This window comes from Pan paniscus, chromosome X (assembly GCF_029289425.2).
Source record: "Pan paniscus chromosome X, NHGRI_mPanPan1-v2.0_pri, whole genome shotgun sequence".
Lineage (NCBI taxonomy): Eukaryota > Metazoa > Chordata > Mammalia > Primates > Hominidae > Pan > Pan paniscus.
This window is the reverse complement of record NC_073272.2, coordinates 17,708,922-17,713,314: the sequence shown is the minus strand read 5'-3', so window position 1 is coordinate 17,713,314 and position 4,393 is coordinate 17,708,922. Positions and strand designations below refer to the sequence as shown.

The window sequence follows — 4,393 nt, the reverse complement described above, 5'->3', positions numbered from 1 at the left end:
ACATATTTCTGACTTGGTTTTTAATTCCTCTTGTCCTCGTGTTAGTCTCATATAGAAAGTGTAGAGGAGAGATGAGGAGTAGGGAGGAGAAGAGGTGGGGACAGGAAATGGGAAGTAGGAAGAAAAGGGGAAATGTAGAAGAGAGGGAAGGGGGAGGGAGATGGGGAGAGGGAGGAGGGAAGAGGCGTGGCGAGAGGAAGTGGGAAAGGGAGTTGGGGAGGATAAGTCACAGACTGAGCAACCACAGTTCCTCACACTGTGCTTGATTATTTCCATAGAGGTCAATCCATTTACTTCTTATAATCTGTGAGCTGAGTCAGGAAGCTTGCAACTCAGTAAGGCAGAAGCCTTAGATTCACACAGCCAATAATATTGGATGCTCTGGTTTCTCTTCAGAACAAATAAATATTTGGCCTTTTACTAAAGATTTCCATGGAGAGGAACAATTATTAATTAATAACCAAATTTTTGAGGTCCTGCTTAGGCAGGGCCAAGTAAATAATAATAAATAAATAAATAAATAAATAATGATTAGCTTAAACTCCAGATCTTTCTGACTCTGAAACCAACTTTCTCCTAGTGCCCACCTCTGGGAACTGGAATTCCCGAAGGCAGTAATTTATTAAGGAGCGGGGTCCGGGGCAATACGATGGGGACCCCAAATATGCAGGGTATGCAAGGGCAAGATTAAAGGAAACTAACAAGGAATGGTGCATTACCTTGGCGTTAGCAACTTCCTGAGAACTAAGCTCTGGGAGAGGGCTACCCAGGCACCACAACCATCAATACAAGAATGCACTAATGACAGCCTACAGGGAGGCAGGGTAGGGGTCACAATATATCACCCACCCTTGTCTACAACCCTCCTCCAAAGGTCCTCCATGGAAAACTCTCATTTCCCACCAAAAAGAAGAGTATTTGATCATTTTTGACTAGGCTTGCTAACAATTTCATTGAACAGAAGGTAACAAAAGAAATGCGACAGACACTTCATTCTGAACAGTCAAGAACAATTGATTAAACAGAAGTGTGAAGAACCTTTGAATAAAGGGATTGATTGTGTTATCTGAAAATCCAAAGGCAAGGAAGGTAAAACTGGTTGTAGACTTTAGGAAAACACATTTCTACTGATGCACAGAAAAGATAGAATCACAGAAGAAATAGTATCAGGGGACTCTAATCCAAGCTAGAAGCTCTGAAAATATACTTCTGGCTATTTAATAAGAATACCATAGGCCAGGCACGGTGGCTCACGCCTGTAATTCCAGCACTTTGAGAGGCTGAGGTGGGCAGATGGCTTGAGCCCAGGTGTTCAAGACCAGCCTGGGCAACATAGGGAGACCATACTTCCACGAAAAATACAAAAGTTAGCTGGGCACGGTGGTGCATACCTGTGGTCCCAGCCACTTGGGAGGCTGAGGTGGAAGGATCGCTTGAGCCCAGGAGGTTGAGGCTGCATTGAGCCGTGATCATGCCACTGCACTCCAGCCTGGGCCACAGAGCGAGACCCTGTCTCAAAAAAAAAAAAAAAAAATTGTAATACTGTTTAAAACTAGAGAAATAATTTAATAAACAAATTTTGCTGTGAGCTCAGGTGTTTAAAAGGATAAGAAATGACCACAACAACCTTTCCCACCTCACTTGGACTCTAGGGAAGGTTTCGAGCATCCTGAACAAGGTGAAATTCTCACATACTTGAGGTCAAAGCTCCGAGCAGGAGGACTAAGGGCTCTCTTGATTCTTTCCTCTGGGCCCCAGCAGAGTGCCACAGGCATAGGTTGAGAAATCCCCATCAGAGCCTGGAGGGGTCCAGGAGAAAGAAATGGAAGATGGCTGCTCAATGATCACGGGTATCCAGTCCTTCAGTCAACAAAAAGGGAGCTCTTGACCTTTCTACACAATCCATCCCAAGTTCCCAATGCAGGTGAGCAATTAGGGATGCAGAATATGCTAGGAATAGGAGCATGCATTTATCATCCAGGGTCCTGCCAGGAAACAGATGGCAAACTCACATGGGGTAAGTGAGAAAGGTTTAATAAAGAACTCTCTATAAAGGCAAGGGCAAGGTTAAAGGAAACTAACAAGGAATGGTGCATTACCTTGGGGTTTGCAACATCCTGAGAACTAAGCTCTGGGAGAGGGCTACCCAGGCACCACAACCATCAATACAAGAATGCAGCTAATGACAGCCTACAGGGAGGCAGGATAGGAGTCACAATATATCACCCACCCTTCTCTACCGCCCTCCCCAAAGCCCTGCATGAGCTGCACATTGCCAGAGGGCAAATGAGCCCTGATGTGGTCCATGGAGCAAGGCAGACAAGAATGAAGAGTAGACCAGAGGGGCAAACAGAGAGTAGCCAGCACAATCATTCTAAAATTATGAGCATATGCATGGACTTAGCTACAAGGATATTCATCACAGCATTATTTGTAAAAGCAAATATATGGAAATAACCTAAATGTTAGATAGGGAGAAAAAAATGATGCCATACCCACATGAGGGCAGAGACTATCTTACCTATTTTTCTGTATAAACTGCAGCAATTGGAATAATGCTTTGCATAGAAAATATTCATTTAATATTAAAATGCTAGTGTGGGCCGAGCATGGTGGCTCACGCCTGTAATCCCAGAAGTTTGAGAGGCTGAGGTGGGTGGATCGCTTGAGCCCAGGCATGGAGGCACATGCCTGTAGTCCCAGCTACTCAGCTATCCAGGAGGCTGAGGTGGGAGGATTGCTTAAGCCCGGGGGGTCAAAGCTGAAGTGAGCTGTGATTGCACCACTGTACTCCAGCCTGGACGACAGAGTGAGACTCTGTCTTAAAAAAAAAAAAGGTAGTTTAGGGGTACATTTACTGACATGAAAAGATGTTCATGATTCAGTTAAACAAGAAACAGGTCACAAAAATATGTGGTAATGATCTTATTTTATTTGATAGCTGGCTACATAGATAGATACAGAATACAGATTTGGAAAAACATACATGGAGATGGTTAAAGTGATGAATGATGCTCAGAGGGAGACTGTTTTGTTTGGATTGGGTTGGGTTGGTTGGGTTGGGTTTGGTTAGGTTTGGTTTGGTTTGGTTTGGTTTGGTTTTGTGCTTCAGTTTTTTATTTCTCTGTAGTGAATACAGTTGTTTTCGTAGTAAGAAAAATACATCTTTTTTTTTCTATTTTACTTATAAAACAGTGTTGGTTTTCCTGGTGTTTTCCTTTCCCTTCTCTGCATTATCTCTTGCTCTATAACCTTGAGAGTGGCAGCAGATGGCAGGGCAAGCATGTGGATGGAGGGGAGGGGAGGGAATCCCACCATATGGGAATCATGACTCACAGCTTTCACAGCTTGTGGAGCACTGAGGACCAAAATACATACAGAAGAGTGGAAGGGGCTTAGAAAAAACCTCCTGCACAAGGCTCAAATCCTAGGAAGCTGAGATTTATAGTACATGCTGAGGATGACTAAAAAGTATTTTTAAGCTATATTGGAAGGAAGATGAACAAGCAGGGAAGAGCATCACTGCTAGGTAAAGATGTCGCATTACCAGATCGCAGGGAGGAGAAGCCTTCAATTCCCATTTTGCTTTAATCTCAACCATAAATAAGACTTTCTTCTTTATCTCTTTCTTGGCCATCATCATCACCAGCAACATCAGCATCATCACCACCATTAACATTGTCACCTCCTCCAAAATTACCACTATTATCATCATCTCCATTCCAGATAGTTAAACGTCCTAAGAACAGCAAATGTCTTATCCTCTTATATATGCTGGAACATTCACATAATCCTACATAGTTCAGTAAACATGAATTGACAGAGATGAAGGCTCTCTTATTAAATGAGAAGATAACATGATGCTGCTAGGAAGAGGTAATATATTGGATGAAAAGTTTGTAAACTTTGAGCCAACATTTCAAAGGGAGAAAACTTTTGAATCATGTATCCCCCCATGTTTATATGTATTTATTTACAAATTATATACATGTTCTACCACTATAGTCCAATATTATATACATTATAACATACACATAAATTAAAATTTTTTAATGTTGCCATGAAAAAGATAATTTTTGGGTGGTTTGCACACCCTGCATGGGAAACCACTATTCAACATGACCGTATCAGAATCAAAAGTTTTTGAAATAAACCTATAAAAGGAGCTGTAACCAACAACAGAAGATTAAATACAGATGAGGATCAAATGCTGCATTTTGAATTCCCAAACTGAGCCTAAGTTGAGGAATTTAATATGCAAGCACAATCTTGTAATGCCAAAACATCACCACCAGATGACTTGTAGCTCTAGTGATTTAATATGGGTGGACTGAGCAATAAGCAGCATTTAAAGAAAAGCCAACCTTGACAATTATTCAAATGTCCCAGATGG

At 42.0% G+C, this 4,393-nt stretch overlaps 1 non-coding gene across 1 annotated transcript; it reads left to right on the top strand.

The window, feature by feature from the left end:
* The first annotated feature begins 376 nt into the window (after positions 1–376).
* On the top strand, positions 377–491 carry LOC112438661 (U5 spliceosomal RNA). The gene has a single exon (XR_003027043.1). It is a non-coding gene; the product is annotated as a U5 spliceosomal RNA (small nuclear RNA).
* The last annotated feature ends 3,902 nt before the right edge of the window (positions 492–4,393 follow it).